Raw genomic sequence first — 25,377 nt, 5'->3', positions numbered from 1 at the left:
TTTAAAGTTGCTCAAAGAAAAAAGCAGTTATTTGGACTATGCTATTGATGTTTCCATTTTCACAAATGTGTTTCAGATTTATCCTTACACATTAATAATATTAAAATCTCCCAAAGCAGAGATTTAATTATACTTTCCAAACAAGGCAATAAATTTTTGAGCATACTTAAAACTGTCGTAAACAATTAAAACTAAAATTTACTCTTTAAAATAAATGAACCAAGTAAATTTGTGTTGCTGTGACCTTGATTTAATAACATTGAATTTTTTAATCATTCACTTGCTAATCAAAGAAATGTTACAATCTTTGATGGAGTATCCCTGGGTTCCAGTTTATTTCCTTATTTTAATGAGATGGGATATATTTTTCATAAAATGTTATTTAAAATGGCCTTACAAACAGATATTTATTAAATATTTACTGGGAGCATGTCAAGCACAAAACTCATTATTCAAGCTTCACCAAGTTATCTGTTTTGTAGACTAAATTAGTTACAGATTATTGGGCAAATGATATTGCACAGAGTTGGGCAAATGGCTTCATGATGTTCCCAATTTCCTAGGACCTGATCTGTTCCCATATCCTCAAGTAGTTTCTGATGACGTTTATTACTCTTCTTCCCAAACTTAGGTGATATTATATCCTACGATACCTTTCAGTTTTATTTATTCACTCATACATTTATACATCCATTCAATACTTATTGAGTACTACTGTGTGTTTGACACTGTGTTACGCAAAGAGCATGTTACTTGCTATCCAGTGTTTACATAAATCATTTTTCACTGATAAGTAATTTTAGCAATGGGATAAATGCATTATATCAGGTAGCTTTACAGCAGTATCAACCTCAGATATATTTCTCATTCACAGTACCTGCAGGCAGCTGTGGGTTGGCTGCTGTGATTCAACTCTACGTGAATTTCCATCCCAGAACCCAGGCTAAAGACACACTTCCTATTTAGGACCTGACATTCTAATAGAGTAAAAAGAGCAGGATCTAATTGAGCAGTGGCTTTTAACATTTCTGCTTGAATGTGATACACAGTTGATTCTCATTATTTGAGATAGTGATATTCTATAAAGAATATGTCTATAAAATTATATATCTATAAAATAAATATCTATTAATTTTAATATATTATTAATTATAAGGTAGTTAATATATAGTGACAGATAATTAATGGTGTTATAAAAAAACAAGTTGAAAAACTAATGTCCTCCCACAGAAATTCTCCTATTTCCAGAGCTTGTTGCCTAGGTCAGTGGCACTGAATGTAAGCTGATTACAAAGGACACAGGCAAATGACCCAAACGCATTTTTAATAATTGAATAGTCTCCACTAGCATGTAATATTTTCAGTAAAGCTGTCATGTTTTATATCATATTGAGAAATAAAAGGGTTATGAATAGGTAAGTTGAATAAAAATATTATGCTCAATCATTTAGCATATTAATTAATTTGATTCAACTATTTGTATTGGCTACTTAGCTTATGAAGAAACTCTATCTGGGAGACTTGAGCTTAAATTAAGCCCATGAAGGATTACACCTAGAACTATATACTTACAACGAGTGAATTTTATTATGTATAAATTATGTCTAAATAAAATTAATTTTCAAAAGAACTTGTATCTGTATAGATGCTTTAAGTTGTAGTAATTAACATAGGTTTTATGAAACAAGTTTTCGGCTGCCAGTATTACTGCTGTTTAAGTCCACGGCATTAGAGTTCCAGAAGTATTGATTCAGTTTCTCTCCGCTTCAAACAAAAACAAAAACACCCCAGGTCAAGAGCTGATTACAATTTTAGCCATGTAAGAACACTATCACATCTGGTTAGTAATTAGACATACATAAAAGGTCTGGCCAGAATACCAGAGGGCAGAGAGAGAAGGAACTCCAACATACAAACAAATTTTTGGCTGCTTCCTCCTCATTAGAGCTAATAGATATCCATACTTCTGAGGAATTTGGTCAGGACTTTCTTTCATTGCAATGAACTATCTAATAATGAGTTTGCAGAGGTGGAGAAGTAAAATGCAGAGTACCCATATCCATGAAAACAACAAAAAATTCTAGCACTTGGCAAAAAGCCAAATTAGTTTAGGCTGGCTTGATAAATACCCTTTTGCATACTTGAAGAGCACTGAATCCTCAAAATTAAGACAGGGCTAAGTTTAGACTGAGCGTTGAGCATTATATTAAATGATGTTAACCAGATGAAAACATTATGCTTAAATATTTATTAATTTTTTTGAGTTAGCAGGTTAAAAATATCTGTTTATACATCTTTTGGACATAATATAAGGTTGGGTTTTTTTTCATTTTCTTTTTGAGTTAAATTTTCATCTATCTCAAGCTTATAGAATGTTTCTCAAAATACATATGGTAAAGAGCTAGTTTTATTATATAAATTCATAGCCACTTAGAATCAAGCAAAGTAGAAAAACCTCTGGAGCTAAACTCTACTTTTTTTTTTACCTTGGGCCAGTACCACTGTATCTTGCATTTTCTTATACCTGTTTGGGCAGGTATAGAAGATCTTCTATTTTCCAATCCTATGAACAAAATAAATTACCATCTTTAAACCTATTTTTTTTTTTTTTTTTTTTTATACAGAGTCTCGCTCCATCACCTGGGGTAGACTGCAGTTGGCATCACCATAGCTCACTGCAACCTCCAGCTCCTGGGCTCAAGAGATCCTCCTGCCTCAGCCTCCCAAATAGCTGGGACTACAGGCACATGCCACTATGTTGGGCTTTTTCTATTTTTTGTAGAGATGGGGGTCTTGCTTTTGCTCAGGATGGTCTTGAACTCCTGGCCTCAACCAATCCTCCACCTCAGCCTCCCGTAGTGCTAGGATTAGAGGCAGGAGCCACCACATCTGGCCTAATCCTATCATCTTAAAAATGTAAAAGTCGTTACAATATAAACAATAAGCAGATGTGAATTATTTGCACTGAATAATACTTTTAAACTTTAGTAAAATTGGTAATATCTACAACTATGTTTCCTACATACATCAGAGATATGGGAAAAGTACCTCTAAATTTAAAGATCCTATCCTTTAGCTGCCATCTTTAAAAAACAAAAACAAGGTGACAAGATACAAAAAAAAAAAAAACCCAAAACACAAGAAAAAATATCAGCTTTAATTACTCTCCTTTGTAACTTTTAAGTCAAGTATTGAAGGGTAAGCCTACATCTTCTGTCTTTATTAGTCATCATTAATCACTACCTGGCTTTTCCTATTTCAAAACACTTCCCCAAAGTTGCTTCCATTAGTCAGTCATCAGGTACCTCCTATCGACAATTCTGTACTTCTAAAATTGATGGGGTTCACTCCTCACCAATCTGTATTTCTTTATTAATCCTAAAACTTAGATTCATGTTCCATCTATCTATGAGAAATATCCTTTAAAATATCCCTTGAATTTTCCCAAATTGAAGGTATCTGAAATTAAGATCATTATTTCTCTTTAGTACTTGAGCCTGTGCTTGGATTTTCTTAAGGGCACTGTAATTCACCCAGTTGCCCAAAAGAGAAAGTTACTTGTTTCTCAAATCCAGAGATCTCTAAACCTTGTCAACCTGTAATTTCTCTAAAATCTCCCACCTCACAGCCACTGCCTTATTTTCAAGCCCTTTTCATTTCCCATCTTTTATAAGTCTCTTAATTGTTCCACATGTCTTCACTCTCCCTTTCTGCTATCAGAGTTAGCTTTCTAATGGCAATTTAATTATGTCACTGCCCAAAGTCTACAAGCTAAGCTCCCAATTCATAAGCCTAGCATACCAAGCCGACTGCCCTCTGACTGAGCTCTGAGGTCAGCCTCATACCCCCTACCCCCCCCACCTGTGCCTCATGCTCTGCCTCTTTCCCAGCATGCACTACACTGTGTCAAGCCCGGATCTTCAGACATGTTTGGACTCATGGACCATTTGCCTAGAAGCTTCATTTTCCTGATGAACAATTCTCACTCTTCCTCAAAATTTGCTCAAATATGTCCTCCTTGAAGCCTTCTGGAAGCTCCAAGAAAGTTATGTTATATTCTTGGTGCTCCTATAGCAGTTTGAGCATATAGTAAGCCCTCATTCAACACTGGGAATTTTCTTGGTTGTTGCTTTTTTTGTGTTTGTTTCTTGAGACAGGGTCTTGCTCTGTCACATAGGCTAGAGTGCAGTGGGGCCATCACAGTTTACTGCAACCTCCAACTCCCAGCTTCAAGGGATCCTCCTGCCTCAGCTTCCAAGGAGCTAGGACTGCAGGTTCATGCCACCACACCTGGCTAATTTCTTCTATTTTTTATAGAGACAAGGCCTTGCTATGTTGCTTAGGCTGGTCTCAAACTCCTGGCCTCAAGCAATCCTCCCACCTCAGCCTCCCACAGTGCTGGTATTACAGGTGTGAGCCACTGCACACAGCCTGTTGCTGTTTTTCAAGGGAAAGGAATTAAAACAAAATAAATTTCAGTAATTTTTTTTTGTTTTAAAAAATAATAAAGGCTATATGCTAATTTCTTTTCTTTTCGCTCAATAGTGGGGAAGATTAGCAAAAAGGACCCTATAAATAGGTAAGTGGGTATGACAATAAGTTTATTTCTGTGGAATAAAAAGCAAATAAAGAGTGAAAGGCAAAAATAAGTAAGAAGTAAAACAGTAGGCAAGAATTCGAGAAAGAAACTTACAATGAGAGAAAAAGATCAAGCCAAAGTTCTTTGGAATTTTGTTGTTTTTTACTTCCTTGAAATTTCTCTTTTCTTGAGAAAACGTCCCCGTGTTCTAATCATTCAGGCGCATAAGGGGAGAGCAGTTCTGATGACATGAGCTGAGCCTGACTGTGGCTGCGCCACATACACGCATGGTCAGGTAAGCCATGACAAACACACGCCTTAGTCGGGTAACTGCATCCATGCTCTTAGGATGAAACACCAGATGTGGGTGAGGAGATCCATCTGAGGCAGGGAACCCGTGGAGACCTTGGTGTTAGGCCAGCGTAGCTAAAGCAAAGCCCGTGTCTCTGTTTTCTGGTATTTCATCTCTCAGGAGAGCAGAGACAATCCCAGATGTGAAAGCTGCCAGGAGCGTGAAGGAAATAACGTGTCTATGGAGAAGAAATCCATCGTGACTGTGAAGCCAAGACTGTCATGGAGCTCCCTCCCTCAGAATTTCCAGTGACCACAGAAAAGATGTGCTATGGAACATATCCTTTCCTTTATTTGTCACCTGAAATGCAGAATTGATCTGAATGCTGGAATGTTTTCTCAATTCATGCTGGTGGGGGTTCTGGGTGGAGCCGGTGCTACTGGCGCCTACTCCTGTGCACACAGCCACGACGACAGCTGCCACCAGTGGGAGTGTGCACACCTGGGCGGGGACAGGGCACACTTGCCCCTTAGTGTCAGTAGTGTTTGGGGTATGTTCTTTCAAAATGGGATATCTTATGAAATTGTATGGGATCCTCAAAATGTTGTTACAAAACATCCACATAAATATTTAAATGTCATCTGAATACATTTTCTTTATTTGCTGCCACCAAAGACTCCACAGCCTTTTTCATTTTTTGTACTTCAACATCTGAAAGTAACACAACATCAAGTCAGAAGTCAGTTTAGTTAACATGTGTGACAACGATGAGAAGCTACTTATTCTTCAGACTGAAATGTTTTAAGGTCGAGATGTTAATGATTTATTTGTTTTTTAAAAAGGGCACATTTAACACCCAGATTCTCTCTTAGGGAAAATCTGAAAGATGAACACCTTCTATCTCACCCTCAACAGTTGTCATTCCAGAAAGAAAATAAAGGTATGTGAGAGCTAGCTGTTCTCTCTCAGAGCAACAACAAAATCTTCATGAAGAACACTGCAGATGAAAGTTCAGTGCTATAACAATAAAAACACAGACTTTCCAAAAAAGGAACCTATAAAGCAGTGGGTGAAAACAATGAATGGTACCCATAATGACAAAAGCAGAGAAAATGATATTCAGTCATAACCCAGAGGGAGGCACGGCTGGTGAGAGCCTGAGGGAGTGTGATATTTACATGAGTACTCATGCTAGGAAGCTGGTTGTGGTTCCATACAGAAGGGCAGTAAGTATTTGCTTCATCTATAAACTTCATTTCCAATAGTATTTTAAAACAGATTTCAAGACATCAAGGCCAAAGTAATAAAAACCAAAGTAAGCTGAATATGCTTTTCCTTGAAATTTGACATTCAAATACAAAAGCATGTTACTTGAATAATTGAAAACTTAAACGTTTTAAGATGAAAAGTTACCCCAAAGTGAAACCACGGACAAAAAATTGAAACAGAGAAAAAAAATTTCAGCTAAAATTGCCTGCTTCTGAGGGGAAAAAAATGCTATTTAAGATAATTTTTAAAATAGTGGTACATCATTCAGCACTGATGTAACATTTTCAATTAAGATATATTCTACAGGAATTGAAAATTCAGTGTCTGGGGGAAAGAGCTCACTAAGGACTTATCTGGATGTTGCACTAAATCCAGGCTCCATTAATCAGCCTGGATAAAATCTCTGCTGTAGCCAAGAAGATATGTTCGAAGGAGCTTCCAATGCAGATCTGAGACAAACAATGGACTTCAAAATATTGAAAAGCAAAAACAAAATTCAAAACTATTTTGCAACTCTGGTAAACCTTTACAATAGTGGGTTTTCACAAGAGTATAAAAGTTATTTTCTCCTCTGACCCTATATCATCTGGACCACAAGGAAAACGTGTTCTTATATCCACTACTCTGTGTGCCCTGTTGTATTCTGTAGAGCAAAAGGGCTGAATCAGACAAAACTCACAAACGGATTTTTTACTGCTTGTTTTGATTGTTTGTTTACCCTCTGTTTTACACACTATGAAGAAATGGAGGGCATGGCAATGAAGCAGCTTTACATCTTCAGTGAGAGAAATATTTTAAAATACATGCAAAGAACAGTCCAAGCAGTACTTTTGATGAATATAACAGCTGATAGAAATACACCAAAACCTTACTTTTTCCTTGAGCTTTTTATTTGAAAATTTTCATCTATGCAGGAAAACCCAACAAATTGTAAATTAGCATATAGCACAATAAATAATATTTTCAAAGTATTATTATTTAGTCTCCTTTTACCTAAAACAAAGGAACTCTAACCTTATAAAAACTGAACATTAAGCACTATTTTGTGACTTCAGGATTGGCAGTCTAATAAATAATGCTCTGTGTGAGGTTGGAAAGAGATTGTGTTATAAATAATTAGAAGATCTAAATTTGAGCTACTACCTCTGTCACATCATCTTTCTGAACCTTGATTTTCTTATTAAAATTAGGCTTATGGAGTACAAGCACTTATTACACCATATGTACTGAAAAACCAGTTAATGTCGCTTCGGCTGTTTTTCACATTTCCAACACAGTGTGATCCCTGGTTCTCCACTGCTTGCGTCACGGCCAACTCCCCACTCAAGTTCAACAACACTGAAACAGTCTCTTTCCTGTTCAATGAGATGAGGGCACTGAGGATGCAGTCAGATGCTGCGCCAACAGCAGATTGCCAGGAGGTTTCTGAACACTTGCTGTCAACCCTGTATTTACTTGGTGGTGCACTGATAACAAGCGGCCCCCAGACTGGTTCTGGTCCCCAGATCAGACTCTGGCTAGCGCCACCCTAATACATCGTCTAGCCCCCAAGTGCTGTGATTCCATTTTATTCTTAAAACCCTAAATGCATGACCTGTTTCTGAATGTCCTTTAACATGTACAATTCTACCTATGCCAAAATATAGGAGAGGGGAATCCATTTCCCTCAAGTTTGATGAACTGGGTTTTCTGATGGATAGGAAAATGTGAGACATACAGGTATATAAAGCCACAGTATTCTAGAGCCAAGAAAGACTTTACAGGTAATCTGATTCAAGTCCCTCACCGGACAGACAATAATGTTACTAATTTCACATAACAGATGAAAATGTACCAAAGCTACTCTAACTAGCAGGCTCTGTTGAATGAGTCATAAGTTGCTTTTGTATCTTGTAGTGCCACAGTCCTCATTTATAATCACAAAGAAAGGCTAGATTTGACCTACTGTTGTCAGATGTTACATGCATTATATTTCTAAATATATTTTTTTAAAAACTACATTTCATTCAAGATATTTTCTGTCATTTATAACCTACATCATTAGAAATTACAGTCTATATCATACTCAGAACCTCCTCAGGTATGAAAAAAAATTTTGATGAATTCGTACATCTTTCTAAAAGCAGAATTAGTGTATTTTTGCCTTCTAAAAGGTTGAGGCCTCTAACCTTGGTATGAAATTTTCAATAATTTTCCAAAAATACAAAGCCATTCATCTCTTCTCTCAAAACAACAAGAAAGGTTTCCAAATTCCTTACTTTATTTTGTCTCGATTTTAATTTTGAGGGAAACAATCTTGGGATGTAGTAGTGGTTCCTTTTAATTATTTTGATATTCCCTTGTGTTGCTGTTTGGACAAATACATTCTTGTGATGAGAATTTACAATTTAGTAATCTAAAATGACCACCCAATAAAGTACAGAATTGTCCTTCTCCAGCTGCAGAAGAGGAAGTTAATGGATTCCCAGGCACAGTGGAGAATTCCCTGTGGCCCTGGGCCTAGCTGACTTCTGCTCTCTCTTTGATACTAAAATTATACATTGACTAACATCAGTTTCTTCTACAGATTTGGGAGGATTTTAACAAGATAACAAATGTTAAACATATATTCTTACCTCTGTCAAGAATTTCAATCCCTTCTTTCATCTTGGAAACCAATTTTTCGTGTAGCCTTTTTACTTCAGATTCCTTTTCTTCCGTTGTTCTTTTAAAGATGCCACTTCATCCTACAAATTACAAATTCATTTTAAAATAGTAGATTATGACCAAAGGAGAATATTCGGAAAGCATCTTAGCTCTTTAAATCAGTAATTAGATTTTACAGATGAAGCAAGAATCTACAAGAATTTAGACACAAACATCAGAAATCAGGGTCAATGAGAAGGAAGCAAGACTATTAATAGAAGTCCAATTAATAATATAGTATAATTATTTCAAATTTCTTTGTGATCAAATTAAAAATAAATCTCTTACAGTGTAATTAGGGCCAAGAGAGCCCTAAAGTTTCAATCTTATGTTAAATACTAAAAAAGAAAAATAACCAAGTTAAATCAAGGAAGATAATCAAATTAGATACTTAGTGAGTGTCATAAAAGCAAAATAAAATGCAAATTGGAAAAGCCTTGCTTGACATTTACTCAGTGTTTCAAGATGGCACCTCTGCTTCTTAGGCAAGCACGGAGCTCATTTAGTGAGTACGGTAGCAAGTCATGAACAACTTTATCCAAATCTCAGAACTAAATAATTCATCTTCATCACTAAGATAAAAGAACAGAATCTCCTACAACAATGGGAAAAAAGAAATTTAGAAAACAAATTTTGTAAGTCTCCTTTTTATTTTTTAACTATGCAACTGTAAAAGATTCTAAGTCCATTAATCTATTTATTAACATTTTAATTTCAGTTTCATTTTAGTAAAGAATTATCTTTAGCAAATTTAACTTTTGTTGACTGTATTTAACATAGAAAATAGGGCTATGCAATGCTAATAAATATACCTTTATATTTGATATCCCATTTTACTTTCAGAGATTTTTAAAGATATTTACTACATATAATAGTATATGAAAACATAGCTCATAGAAAAGCTAGGTTGGCTTACGGTAGGAGTGTACACCAAGTATAAGAAATTTTCAGTAGCACTAGCAAGAAGTGCTGCCCTGTTCTCACAGTCCTGCTTCTAAGCAGTAATTTCTATCACTGCCATGACATAGTAAACTGTTAGACATTTACCTTCAAGAAAGTCCCTAAAGAAGAAAGCAGTCTCTGCTGTTGATATGCAAGAGAATTCTTTCACAGGTGAGCTTCTACAATTATGTTACTATGCTTGGGTCTCAGTCCATTCCACTGACCTTCCTAACAGTGGACCAAATGAATGGGGGAGACCCAGTCTCATCCTGGATGGGCACCATCCAATCAGCTGGGGGCTCAGATAGAAAAAAAGGCAGAGGAAAGAAGAATTCACTTTCTCACTCTTCTCCTGCCCTTGGACACCAGAACTCCAGGTTCTCCAGGCTTTGGACTCCAGAACTTGCACTAGCAACCCACCCTCCACCCCTACTGGGCTCTAAGGCCTTGTACCTAGGACTGAGGGCTACACCATCACCTTTCCTGGCTTTGAAGGCTTTCAGACTTGAAGTGAACCATGCTACCAGCATCTCTGGGCCTCTAGTTTGTTGAGGGACTTCTCAGCTTCCATAATCATGTGAGCTGATTCTCCTAATAAATCCCCTCTCATATAGCTATTAGGTCATTAAGTATGAAATGTCCAATTTCCTTAAGTACTAAGTTAGACAGTTGATACATCTGACATTTCACTTTGACACTTCTTGTTTTATTTTTATTATGAAGGTACATCTACTTTTATTGTGAAGGTACATCCTCATTCTTTCAAACGCATGGTTTGGCCTCTGATTATTTTCAATTTTTTTTTAGAGCAATATTTGTGAAACCATGGATAAGTCAAAATTCGTGTCATTTTCAAACATGAGTTCTGCCGTGGAACCAATGCAATGCAGACAGCTCAAAATATCAACGAAGTGTTTGTGAAGAATGTGGCTAATGAACACACAGTACATCAATGGCTTGAGAAGTTCTGCTCTGGTAATTTTAATCTTGAAAATGAGCCATGTGGGCGACCTGAGACCAAGGTGGATGAGGATGAGCTGAAAGCTGTAGTAGAAGCGAATCCATCTCAACCTATACGTGAATCAGCAGCAAGGTTTGACATTACTATTCCAACAATATGGGACCATTCGAAACAAATTGGCAAGGTAAAGAAGCTGGCTGGATAGATGAGTACCACATGAATTAAGCATCAGAAGAGAAATCTCAAAGTTTACCTTTCTTTGCTGTCACGACATAAAGGCAAACCATTTCTACATTGTATTGTTATGTGTGATGAAAAATGGATTCTTTTTGACAATCACAAGCCTTTGGCACAATGGTTGGATAAAAATGAAGTGCCAAAACACAGTCCAAAACTGAATATTCATCAAAAAAAGCTAATGGTGGCTGTTTGGTGGTCCAGCGCTGCTATTATCCACTAGTTTCATGAAGCCTGGTGGGTGAATTACAACAGATGTCTACTGCAACCAGTTGGATGAAATGATGAGGATGCTTTCAATCAAACTGCCGAGACTGGTCAATAGAGACTGGCCAATCCTCTTGCAAGACAATGCTCGACCACATGTTGCACAAACAATGCTGCTCAAAGTACAGAAGCTGGACTTGGAAACTCTCTGTTACCCACCATATTCACCAGACCTTGCACCAACTGACTACCACTCCTTCCAGGCTTTGGACCACTTTTTGCAAGATAAAATATTCAATTCTCAACAAGCTATGAAAAACGCCTTTCACAATTTCATTGCCACTGGCTCACCAGACTTGTTACTGGCATAAACAAGCTACCATTAAGATGGCAATACTGTGTTGCTAGGTTAGGTGCATACTTTAATTGTGCTGCTTCTTGTTTGAGACATCATAAACTTTTGATTTAAAACCAGACATTTCATATTTAATGGCTTAACATATATCTCTATCTACATCTGTATCTATACATTATCCTATTGGTTCTTTCTCTCTGGAGAATTCTGACTAACACAGTTGGGGAAAGATCTCCTGAGGAAATTAAATTAAAACCTGAAGGATAAGCACCTACCTTACCAACCATGGAAAAAGGTAGGTGAGAAAAAGAGTTTCAAGAGAGCAAAAGAACATGAAAAATCAAAGTAAGTACACAAATTCAATATGGCTGAAATTGAAAAGTAGAACAGAGAAAAAACTGAAACAAGAGGCAAAAGATATTTAATAGGGTTCTCAACTATAATACATCCTTATCAAATCTCTTGATTTCCTTCTTCCAGTCTTCCCAATCCCTGTAAATGGTACTGTCATTCACCCAACTGCTCAGGACAAAACTCTAACAGGCTTTTCTGAGACTTGTTTTCAAGCCCCACATCAAATCCATCAGTAACTTCTATCAGCTCTACCTTCAAAATATAGCCCAAATCCAACACACCACCTTCTCCATTATTACCCCAATCCAAGTCACCATCATCTCATTTGGACTACTGCAACAGCCTCCAAACAGTTCTCTGGTTCCATTCTTACCCCGATAAAGTTAGTTCTCCACACGGTAGCCAGTGATCTTTTAAAAGTGTAAATCAAATTAAATCACTTCCATGCCCTGTTCAAAGCCTTCCAATGTGATCCCAAACTCAGAATAAATCCAAGCCAAAAATCCAAATGGAATGCCTACAAACCCTTATAAGATAAGACCATGACTCAACTCTATGACGTCTTATACTATTACTCTCTCCTTTGCTCAGCTCTAGCCACGTTGGCCTTCTTTCTGTTCCTTGATCACACCCCTAAGCTTGTTCTCACTTTTGGGCCTTTGCACTTGCAGTTCCCTATGACAACAGTGCTCTACCCCCAGATCTTTGCAGGGCTCTGGGCTCTGCTCAAATGTCACTTCCTCAGAGAGATCTTTCCTGACTACCTTATCTTATCCTACTCTATAGCCACTGCTCCCCCAATCCATCATTCTCAATACTCTGCTTTATTTTTCTTCAAAGCACTAAACACTACCTGAAATTTTATTTAGTTTTTTACTTCTTTATACTATGACTTCCCCAAAAGAATGTAAACTTCATGAGGTTAGAGACCTTGCTGTATATCCCGTGTCTGGAACACTGCTTAGCATATAGTGAGAGTTAAGTATTTGTAGAATGAAAGAATGGATGAAAATTTAAAAACAGACAAATGTTAAGACTATGAAGAGTCACCATGAAGCATTAAGAAATTTATAATCTATCTTAAAGCAATGGGAAACCATTTGGAGATTTTGAACAGAGGAGTAGCAAGACACTGCATTCTGGCTGTTGTGAGAATTCAATTCAGGAGAGCAAGGGGGAAATAGGAAACAGAAAGGAAACTATTGTAGAAATGAAGGATGGTGACCTAAACTGGGCTGCTGGTAGTATGAAGAGAGTAAATTGGAGATATTATAGGAAGCAGCACAGACAGGACCTGCTGATATACTGGAGGTGCCCACCCCTTGGCTGAGCCTTTCCAGACTCTTGCCAGCTCCTCAGCGCTCCCCTGTCACTCTTCACACTTCTATTACAGCGCCTCTCACTCTACACAGTACTTCACCGTTAATAAATCTAACTTTTCCACTACACTTCTCTGGGGCAGGCACACTATCAAGCATCCCTATAACCTGTCACATGAAGGTCACCCCATTTGCTGGCTCAGAATTCAGAGCTGCAGGTTGTTCTGGCACAGCCACGTGCCTCTTTTAATGTTCAGGAAAATCCGTGGTTCAACACTGCCCGATAATCACTACTGAGCGCCAGTAACTGAGAGAGAACCCCAGCAGGCGCAGTTCCCGGGGGAGGGAAGGGGCAAGCTTTCTGAGCAAGGGCCCAGAGGGCCCAGAGGGGAAACCAGCGACTGGCAGCAAGGGGACGCGGGCGCAGAGGACAGAGCGACATCCGCAGGGTTCCTACTGGCGGGCCAGCAACAAGCTGCCAGAGGACGTACCGGCCTCCCCAGGGCGGCGCTGGCTCAGCCACCGCCGCAGCCATCGTGGGGCCGGTCTTCCGCCCTCGCACCGCCCCCACAGCCCGGAGGCGACGAGGCAGACACTCACGCGGGGTAGGTCTCGGAGCGTGAGTGGCGGGGGACACGGCGGTGGAGAACGCACGCAGGGTCCTGGCCCCAGGCTGCAGAGCCAACCCCACCACGAGAGCGGCGGCCGCCATGGCTGCGCGGACGGCGAGCCGCGGGGGACAAACGCGTTCACCGCCAAGGGGGCGGGGCTGGGGCCGGGGGCGCGGGCTCACTGGCTCTCGCCCCGCCCCTAGGATGGAGAAACAGGAACCACGTGGGTCTGAGAACTTCGCGCCTCAATCAGACGTGCATGAGGCTACCCCCAAAATAGGAAAAAAATCACGAAAAGAAAACAAAAAGATCTTTCAAAAACCGAATCCATCAGTTCCAAGACAATTAATTAGGAAAATGTGGCTCACAAAGGTCTGCGTCCAATCCCACATGACCCAGGAATTTTGTGGTCCACCCCAGGGCCCTGATTCTTTGCAGTTGCTACTTTTCTACATTTATTTAGATTAAAGAAATCTTAAACTAGTGCAAGTGATATACACCAAGGGGAGAGAAGCAGTATCCTGTAGTAGTTAAAAGGATGGCCCCTTGAGCCAGACTGCTAGAGTTTGAAACTTGACTTTGCCAATTCTAGGATGTATGATCTTAAGCAAGTTAACATAGACAAATCTCTGGGTACAGTATTGGCATACAGTGAATATGGCGTGAGTGTAGTCTATAACTTATCAATGATTTGGTTAGCTTGTTCATAGGTCAGGTTAGAGTAACAAAAGAACTCATCAGGACCTAGAAAATAATGTTTATACTTTAATGAGTGCTCTTATTTTCTACTCTAGGATGGATTAACATACAACCGTTAATAAAACTATCCCCTATTTTTTAAATCAGAGTACAAACTTATAATAACAAGAACCACTGGAAATAATCACAACCGACTTTTAGTAAGCATACAACTAGTAGAGCAGAGGTCTACAGATGTTCCAGAGTATTCTAGCTGTGTGTATTTACTGTGCAATAGGCATCAATCAGTAAGCAGAACCATAAATGGCATGAGATGGACAATTATTTGTAATAATCACCATCCTCATCTTTTCTAACCTCTTCTCATCCCATTATTGCTCCAAAGCAGAAGCATGGTATATTAGTTGTTCTAGGGCTGCTGTAACAAGTACCACAGAATGGGTGACTTAAAACAACAGAAATTTATTCTCTCACAGTTCTAGAGTCTAGAAGTCTGAAATCCAGGTGACTGCAGGGTTGGTTCCTTCTAGAGGTTCTGAGGGAGAATCTGTTCCATGCCACTCTTCTAGCTTCTGATGATTGCTGCCAATCCTTTGCATTCCTTGGCCAGTAGATGTATCACATCAACTTCTGCCTCTGTCTTCACATGGTGTTTTTTCCTCTCCTCTATTTTTAAGATAAAAAGCATGGCCTTTTTGGTCAGATGGATATGGGGTTTCAATCCAGGCTCTGCTTCTTTGTGATGCTGGGCAAATCCACTTAACATAAGTGAGATATGTTTCAGAAGGCATTATATAAATGGCCATTGGAATTAAACTAAGGGTCAATGCAACAGTGTCTTTTTTTCTGTCAAGTCTGTATATTTCAGTAAAGTGCAAGGCCTATACCATAGAAATATAGGGGTAAAAGGAATATGATCATATTCAGAGAATTCTTAATTTGTGAGCAGACCATTAAGAGAGGTTTCCATTCTACCTTGGTATTTTCCTGTCTTATCCTAGGTAAAGTGGATAGATGGCCAGAGCTAGAGGAACCAGAAAAATACTTCTTATTATTTTCCCTGGCATCAAATACAGTAAATTCTATATTAAAAGTTAAAAACTCATTTGTAATGCTATCAACAGGCAATGATATCTGTTTTGTGCAGTGTGAAGAGTAAAACATTGAAATCAAGGTGTCAGCTGGGGGAAAAAAAGAAAAAATGGAGTAAAGTATGTACTATCTTGCATATAGGGGTTAGTAAGACTTAAATAAGTTTTCAGTTGGGAAGGATCTTAGAGGTGAAATCATTCATTCATAATAAAAATTTATAATGCAACTTTACATAAAATGCAGAAATTTTTTCAAGAACAGGTTGAGACTTTGACCCAGCATGACACATAGAGGCCACTTTGGATGGTCACTTTCTGCTAAGAATAGAGAGTGGATGAGTGGCTTACCACCACCAAGATGTCAAAGAACCAAGCCTTACTGTTTGGAGCAGACTGGATTTGGACCCTTTGGGGATCTGATAAGCAAATAAACCTTCAGCTGGCAGTATAGATTCCACAGACGTCTTCTCTTCCTCTTGTGGAATCTAAGCCTTGTGACCACTCCAATCCAGAACCAAGGGTAAAGGAGTCTTCTTGGAAGAAAAGTAGATTTCATAAGCTGGAAGAATTCTGTAGCTTGATAGCAGAGGATTGTCTGTGCCTGTTTATCATCTTTGGTGTACAGGAAAGCCTAAAGACATCAAAGGAGTTTGTCCTGGACAGTGTCAAAAGTCAAACGGTGAGGAACCATCTGCCAGGAGGCAAAGATGTGGCTCAATTTGTCCTGGAAACAAGATTGTGTCTCCAACAAAGAGAAATGCTTGGGGACTGTCTGAGTAAGAAAAATGGGCCAAGAGAAGTGGGCAAGGTTTATATTAGCATCTTCTGAACTGGATATGTGTGATGTGACTGGCCTGTAAGATGAAAAGAAAAAAAATATTTTATTCTAATAACCAAGCTCATCTACTTGCATCATTCCAGTGTGGGATATTTTTTTCTTTCTTTTTCTTCCCACATTGATTGTAAAAGTGATTACCAGGGTTAAAGCATATTAGTGTCACAATTATAGAGAAACAAAAGACCCTGGCTGTATTTCAGGCAAACTTAAAATCTTTTATTCATTTATTCAATACTAAAAATGGGAAGAGAGAATAATAAAGTCATACTTAAAGTTTGATTTGCAAAAAACAGTGTCTTTGAAATAAGAAGTCTGGCACTCAATAGTATAACATGTGTTGTTTTTACTGCTATTGGTGGGAAGTGGATAGGGTGAGGTGGTGTGTAAGGCTACAGAGTAGGTTTAATTACATTCATAATACCAGTTTCAGTTTTGGATTCTGGTGCAAAACTCATGTGGATCTTTTCCTCTAACCCCTACCCTTGCTCCGCCCCCTCCCTAGCTGGTTCCTCTGCACAGAGAGGACTTGGGTGGGATTTACTTTGGGATTCACTTGAGTGTTAGCCAGTGTGCTCTCCTCTCTGCCACGCACCCCATACACCCCACACAGGGCTGCCCCACCTGCCCAATGGTGGGGGACAGAAGGTATGAGGGCATATTTAAAACACTCACCTACATAACAATTTAAAAACAGTCACCCATATAACAATTAAACTAAAATAAGTAACAGAGAGATCACAAGCAAATCTCCAAATATTTGGAAATTAAAACAACACATTTCTAAATAATCCATGAGTGAAAAAGAAAGTCTCTGGAAATTAGAAGATATTTTAATCTAAATAAACATGAAAATACAAGACATCAAAAATTTTAAAATGTATGTAAATCAGTACTTGGAAGGAAATTTATAGCATTAAATGCTTATATTAGAAAATTAGAAAAATCTCAAATCAATTATCTAAGTATCAACCTTTAGAAACTAGGAAAAAGAGCAAAATAAACCCAAAGTAAATAGAAGGAATTAAAGAGCAGAAATCAATGAAATTGAAAACAGGAAAGCAACAGAGAAAAACAAATGAAATCTAAAGCCAATTTTTTGAAAAGATCAATAAAGTTGGAAAATCGTCAGCAAAACTGACTAAGAAAAAAAGGAAAGAAGAAATAAATTAGCAATGTCAGAAAAGAAAGAAGGGACATCACTGCAGACCTTTAATTCATTCAAAGAATAAGTGAATATAATGATAAATTCCATATATGTGAATTGGATAATTTGGGTGAAATGGACTAATTTCTCAAAAACCACAAACTACATTAAGTCACACAAGACGAAAGGATATTAAGTATGAAATGTCCGATTTCCTTAAGTGCTAAGTTTGACGGTTGATATCTCTGACATTTCACTTTGACACTTGTTTTATTTATATTGTGAAGGTACATTCTCAGTCCTTCAAATGCACATTTTAGCTTATATTTTCCTTCAAATTTTTAGAGCAATTTTTGCACAACAAATTTGTGTTATTAATATATTAAATTTCCAATATTTCATGAGTTGATAATTCTATTGAAGATAATAAAAATTAATTGCTAGAAAAGTTAAATGAAGGAAAAAATAAAGACATATAAAATATAAGCTCATTTTAGTAGTAGATTCCACAAACATAAAATTAGTCTGTCATATTCTATAAAAATTTCTAAAAGTTTCTTTGTAATTTCTGTACTTATCTGCTTATAAATCAGCAATACAGGGTTCTGAACAGGCACCAGTCCACAATATATACTTTTGAGTGAATACCTGTGTTTTTTTCCACAGGTAAAATAAGTGCAATAAGCTTATAATTTTTCTAAATAAGGAGCACTATCCTTATCAACCTTTGATTCCTTTTTCTCAGATTTAACTATCTTCAGCTTTCTAATTTGACATTTGCCTTTATAAATTGAAATAACATGTCTATGTTGCCATTTCTTGATTTTTCAATATTAGACATTCTCAAGTGACTTGGTATCATGTAATAGGAGGATACAGACTATCCTACTCACATACAATAGCCTTTTTACATCCTCCCAGTGGAGGCCTAATAGATTTTTTAAAAATTTGTATTAATCATTTAAATACAAGATCCTGACTGATACACTGAACTAAGATAAAAGGAATGACAAATAACCAATGGAAAAAACAAAAAGGGGAATTATAATAATTTATATGATAAAATTTTCAATTCTCCCCTTAAATTGTCCTATAGATTCAATATAATTCTAACTAATAGAGCAAGTAGCATTTTTGCGGGAATTAATAAAACAAAAATAGACATACAATGGACTAAGAATATCCAAGGTACTCTTAAAGAAGCAGAAAATAGTGAAAAGACATGCTCTACCAGTTATCAAGATTTATTTTAAATATACAGTAAAACAGTGTGATGTTGTAAAAATAAGAAAGAAACACAGCAATGGAATGGAATAGAGGGTTTAGGAAGAGACCCATGCAAATAACATGGACCCTTGATTTCTGGATTTGGCATATGCAGCACTGCAGAGAAGTGGTAATAAAATGGCCTTTAATAACGGTTGCTAGGGCAATTATTTATTTTTATGGAACAAATTAACTAGACCAATACCTCTCATAATCATTAGAATTCATTGCAGGTGGATTATAGATCTTAAAGTAAAAGGCAGGAATAGAGATTCTATGAAATACTATAGAATAATATGTTCCTGACCTAAGGGTATTTAAAGACTTCATAATTGTAACTTATCATAAAGGAAAAGATTGATAAATCTGAATACATAAATTTTGTTTTGTTTTGACAATTTTTTTTAAAAAAGCAAAAAGTCATAGAGAGTGATAAAAGATATTTTCAAAACATCTAAACAACAAAAGGCTTGTGTCAGGAACAAGAACTTCTATAAATCAAGAAGTAAAAGACAGACAAATTGATGAAAAAAATGGACAACTGACTTGAATAAAATTGTCCTAAATGAGAATATTCAAATGACCAATAAACATATGAAAATGTGTTCATATTCATTAGTCACTACAGAAATACAAATTAAAACTACAATGAGACGCCATTACATATGCATCAGAGTGAATAAAATAAAAAATGGATAATACCAAGTGTTGATAAAGATATAAAAGAAGAAAAACTCTCATACATTGCTTGAAGAAGTATAAACTGGTACCGCCACTTTGGAAGACCCTTTGACAGTATTTCAACTAGAAAATGCACAGATTTATGAGGCAGTAATTATAATCCTAGATATATACTCTACAAAATATGTGCTTAGGTAATATGTTCAAGACACACACACACACACACACACACATACATACACACACACACATAAAGGTGCATCGTGGCCTTCAAGTGCTAGAGGAGATCTGTTTTAGCTTGTGCTAAGTGTTGGGCCAGGGGTGCCAAAGTTTTTTTCTCTGTGTTCCTGCTCCATCTTCAACTTTCAGCACTCCTTGCAAACCTGCACCTCAGAGGAGACTTTCTCTCCAATCTTTGCCCTATGATAGCAATAGACTATTGTCACTCAGTGCTAGCAAGGTTCATAGTGGGGGGTGAGGAAGTAGGTTTAGTGCTCCTGGTCCATGTTCAGTGGTAGGCAGGATCTACCTGAGGCCTAACCTGAATGGGGGGATGGGGTAGCTTTCAAGTTGTTCTTGTCCCTCCCTGCGGTGGTAATCAAACTCTGCCTTGCATCTATGGCAGCTCTAGAGCCAGTGAGTGTTCCCAGCTTCTGCCCTAGTAGTAACCAGACCTCTGCTTTGAATTAGTGCAGGATCCAGGGCCTTAAGGCCTTGCTGCCACTCCATAAAGGGCAGAAGGTTTTTACTCCTCCTCCTCCCCCAGAACCTTTGCCAGTGTCCTGAAGTGGAAAGATCTCACCTTCCTCAGAGAACTAAGGCTTCTATTTCATACTATTGAAGGGCCCAGAGAAATACGCAGTACTTTTTGTTTGTCTCCCACCGGCAGCTAATCATCCCCTCCCTGCATGCCTACATCTCCCTCACACTCTGGCTTCTCACCTGCTCCCAATATTTTTTGCATGATGATGTGATAGTTGCAAGATATCTTCAATACAAAAAATAATAGTAATGAATTATTAATATTAAAAATAATGAACTTTGAAAACTTACAAACACAGCCATCCTGAGTGATAGTCATATTAGGCAGAGATGTGAATGCTGATCAATAAACATACCAGAAATCAGAAAACGTAAACTAGAACATAAGTGGAATCTGTCATAACAAAGGTAACAAATTGATCCTGATTTTGCTGAAGTTGTCAGCACCCTCTAGTGGCAGTAAGTTTTTTCTTAAAAAAAAAAAACAAAAACATTTTCTAAAATGCACAGACCTTTCTCAAATATTTTTGCACAGATGCATTATTGCTCATTAAAACTTGGCAGTTACAGAAACTACATGTTGGGACAATAAAACACGGTGTAGTATTTAATTTTATTGTATTCAATAAGTATAAATCTTTTAATATAATTTTTGTCTCATTCAGAAAAGCAATCCACAACGAAAGGAAACCTGAAAGGAGAACAGGGACTTGCAGAAGATCAGAAATTACCCATATATGTTTCTGCTTTTCCAGGTGAAAAAAAATCTACATGAGGCTTTATATATTTAAATTTTATTTATGAAAAGTTAAGGTATCTCTGTTTTCACTAAATTAATATTATACAAATATTTAAAGAATATTTTGAATATATTCCAAACTTTTAATCAGTACAGGACACCAAAATGATCAGTCTAAGTATGCCCGCATATTTTACTCTGTCTCTAAAATCAAAAGGGAACTAAACCAGAAACCCTCTTCAATTTCACATTAACTGGGATAAACATCTCTTTTCAGTAATTACAATTGTACCATAAATCTCAGCCTGATTTCTGAAATTTTAAAATTAGTAAGATCATATTACTGTGTCTATGAAAATGTAAAATTATTTATAAATTAAAATTAAGTCAATGTCTTCCCTTCTGACTTTTTATTTTGGTTGATTTAATAGTACTGCAATTTCATCAGTATAATAGCCCAATTCCTTTAACAATAAATTTATGGTTCTCTTAAATTTTATGTTGTTTAAGGGCAAAGGACTACATGAAGTTTCTTGTCCTTGAAATGTTTCTCTTCCAACCGACAACAACAGCTGTAGGGCTACTGTGTTTCAGCTACTAATTTTTGCAAAAAGCGCAGTACCTCTTCACATAGAGATTTTTGGAGTGAAAAAAATAGATGTCTGAATATGAATATATATGCTAAAAACCATTAAATTATAGATATTTAAATTCCTCCTCTTCATTTGCTGAAGAGGAACTAGTTTATATGTTCCTTGGCAATGAACTTTGTGTTTCTCAGCAGGGTAAAGCCTGGAGATGAAGAATTGAAGAAGCCAAATTCCTCTGTATGAGGAAAAAGATGAAAAATACAAAGAAAAGATCATAGAGAGGGGAAAAAGTAGTGTGGGTGGTCAGAAAAGAAAAGCCAGGGCAACGTGGAAGACTACAGTGTTCTCACTTGAGAATTTAAAGGCATCATAATTGATTATTAAATGAATGTTAAAACACATATTGCTTGGTTCCACCCCCAGAATTTCAGTTTAAGGCATAGCTAATACTATGTCTACGGCATGGTTTAATAATTCACATTTCTAACAGGTTCCCAGGTGATGCTAACGCTGCTGGTCCAGGGACCACACTTTAAGAACCATTGTTATGAAGCATATATAAGAAGTTTTGCTTTGTGTTGTATGGTATAACTTTCTAGATAACCAACCTTCCCTACTTCTCTGAGACTAAGGAATTTCCCTGGCCTGAGACTTTCAGAGCTAAAAATGGAACATCTCTGCAAACCTGGAAGATTTGTCCTGTGAAAGTTATCAGAATCGAAATGGATTCACTTGTGTCAAACCCTAACAAATGGTGCCTGGAAAGGCCACATTGTCATGTACATATGCCTGATAACAAAAACTATTAGAGAAAACTGTGCAAAAGCCACAACCTTGCACAAAGACTGCCACAATCTTACAAAAAATTACTTCTGCGAGGACATCTGCCCAGCAACTGCCCGTCCAAACTTGGACTGATGCTGTCCCTCTTATAGATCCTAGTAGCCAAGGATAATTATCTCAAAACAATTTATGTAACCCTCCTCATTTTTCTTTTAAAAACTCTTGTCTTCCTTTACCTCCCTGAATATGCCCATCATATTTCATTGCAATGCTTAATCCCAAATAAATACCATTTTTTAGAGAGTATCTCTCTGTGTTATTTAGATTTGATAGGCCCCTATATCATATCTTCAAGATATTTTCAGTAAAGAGCTAAAATACTTGCTAATACTTTTGTACCCAAAGTTTTGTGTTTTCTTTTTAATTGATTTATTAATTCATTAATTAATTTTAAACTTTAGATTTTTTTAAATTAATACGTTAAGATTGACCTAGAGGTTAGAGTGCATTTTAGAGGTAATCATCTATGATTTTGACCCAGAGTGCAGTACCTTGCTGTGGCTAGAATTAATTGTCACCTAGAACTGAGGGAGCTATCACCACGACTATCAAGTGGCCAGTGTTTTCTTTAAGCAGCTAGTGAAAAAGGGCTCAGTAAGAGGCAGGATGTTTCTTGGACTAACATGTCAAAGTGACAGGGTACTTACAGAAATTCTTCAGTTATACAACTTTTGGGCAAATGCACTGTTCAGTAATGGGCGTTTCAAACAGCTAAGTATATACAGTGTTTTGTAAGTTAATTAAATTAGGCAGTAATAAATGAAAAATCTTAATGGCTTAAACTAACAAAGATTTATTTCTTGTTCACATTAACTATCCTTAAAACCCCAAAAGAAATTGCCCATTTTTTGCCATAATTACTTATATCATAATTCAAGTGGACAGCACAAAATAGTAAGTTGTGCAATGATGTTGAGATTGCTCACCTTCATGATGACTCTTTTACACAAAATAAACATCTATGGAAAATGGGGATTGGAATTCTTAAAGGAGAATATAAGTTCAATGTTAATGGTGATCGAGTTAAAATCCCCAGAGGTAGCTATTTCAATGGGAGGTTTTGATTGGGGCAGAGCATGGGAAGGTATTTATAAGTTATCAAAGATGTGGTAATCCAAGAGAAGAAAAATGACAACAGCTTCATCAATTTTTAGATAGTGAAAGTAAGTAATTCACTAACAAAGGAGTGACGTATTCTGTGAAGACCTCTATTAGGCCCATAGAGCTTCTTAGCATTCTTAGATAATGTCTCACACTGATGATTTCCAAATTTGAAGATTATTATTTAGTGGTCTGAGATGGTACCCTGGAATCTAGCTTTTTAACATGCTCCCATGCAGATTTTGAAATAATTAGTCCATAATGTGGACATTAAAAAAGAAAGGAAATCTATATTTTCAACTTGGTATATGGAAACAGAGTGGAATGTAAATCTAAAGTTATTGGGACTAGTGAAACATTCAGTTCAGTATAAATTGTAGATTATTTTAAACTATAAGGCTATGAAGTTATTTTATTACTTTTGGTCTGATGTTCTAATTCATATCCATGGCTCTGACATTAATTTTCTGTGTAATTGTAAGTAAATCACTTATTTTAACTTCAGCTTCTTCTATAAAATCAAGTCAAGTAGATTATTAATAAGTATTCCTAGTAGTTCTAAATCCTCATATTTCCTTGAAACTTTCTAACTAATTTAAAATGATGTGTACAGTATCTATAAGGGTCAGATATTTAACTTAAGCTCTTGGTGGCAATTATTATGAAGAAAATTATATAGCATAAATGTCTAGACTTGTTTTACTCCGTTCAAAAATGCCCACTATTTCTAGGGAGGGTCCGTAAGCTGCAGGGTATGTATAACACAATTTAGCAGGTTACCAGGTCTGGGGACAATTATGTAGATCATATTAACCTCTTGAAGACTGAATCATCTGGAGATGAGTTACAAGTAACTTAAATACATAAGTACAGAATAGACTCAATAACAAAATGGGAGATAATGGGGAAAGCAAAGCTAAGCATCACATCCAAGTAGGATCCCGACATGGATTTTATTCCAGTAGTTTAAGTGTTCCCATCCCACTCCTCATTCACTGTCTATTCCTCTTAATCATTGAGGAAATAGAAGACACTGAATAGGGAGGAAATCAGCTTAATTTGAGAAACTTCCTTAAATTGTGAGAGACTAGATTAACTTTGACCCAAAGTAAATGCTGAATTGAGAACACTGAGGTTTGCGACTCAACTTCTTTCTGATGTATTCTTGCCAAAAGCAACCTGAGTTTACCTGAGAGATCATTTTTCTACAAAATATTGCCAACCATGCTCAAGGCAAAATTACAAGACATAATTTATCTTCAGCATTCTTCAAATAACTTCCCTCACCTCCTGCCCCCAACCCCCAATACCAGAATACAGGAATTGTATGAAGTCTACACAGCCTATAAAAGTCTACAAATTTACGTGCCTACTATGTGAAAGCCATTTTGGGGACCGCAAACATAAGCAACACTTAGAGCCAGCCATTAAGATCCTCATGCCTGTGATTTAGTAGGAAAAACAGAACGCTACCACAGAGATATTAATAACAACCAAATTTACAGGCAACGGAGAATTTTTCCTTACCTAAAACACCCGAAATTTTAGAATAATTGGTTTCCCCAGTCTCTACAGAGGACTGAGCCAGGCCCTATGAATGTCAATTTAAATAAATCCTCTTTGAGAGTATCCACATTTTGAAAGTGTTCTCTTTTAACATAAAAAAATCTTCTAACTGGTGAAGTTCATTCAGCAGTGAAGGGTCTCAAGTCCTTCAAGTTTTAACATGAAAGTTTCAATATTTGCTCCCACAACCAACTCTTCCCCCCCACCCTCCAAAGTTGATGGAATGAAATGTCTTGGAATTGAAAG

At 37.0% G+C, this 25,377-nt stretch overlaps 2 long non-coding RNA genes and 1 pseudogene across 2 annotated transcripts in view; 1 reads left to right on the top strand and 2 right to left on the bottom strand.

Moving 5' to 3' along the window:
- LOC123639862 overlaps positions 1-2,554 on the bottom strand; it is a 177,882-nt gene extending 175,328 nt beyond the window's left edge. The window contains exon 1 of the long non-coding RNA XR_006735823.1: positions 2,487-2,554. This is a non-coding gene — a long non-coding RNA (uncharacterized LOC123639862). The remainder of the gene's footprint in view (positions 1-2,486) is intronic.
- A 1,989-nt stretch (positions 2,555-4,543) lies between these two features.
- Positions 4,544-13,922, bottom strand: LOC123639861. The gene is made up of 3 exons (XR_006735822.1): positions 13,801-13,922; positions 8,756-8,866; positions 4,544-5,582 (listed from the first exon to the last, which is right to left on the bottom strand). It is a non-coding gene; the product is annotated as an uncharacterized LOC123639861 (long non-coding RNA).
- Positions 13,923-15,905: 1,983 nt separating this feature from the next.
- Positions 15,906-16,430, top strand: LOC123640572 (annotated as a pseudogene).
- Positions 16,431-25,377: the final 8,947 nt, after the last annotated feature.

This window comes from Lemur catta, chromosome 6, assembly GCF_020740605.2.
Source record: "Lemur catta isolate mLemCat1 chromosome 6, mLemCat1.pri, whole genome shotgun sequence".
Classification (NCBI taxonomy): Eukaryota; Metazoa; Chordata; class Mammalia; order Primates; family Lemuridae; genus Lemur; species Lemur catta.
The sequence above is the reverse complement of the archived record's forward strand: the minus strand, read 5'-3'. Positions and strand labels throughout refer to the sequence as shown.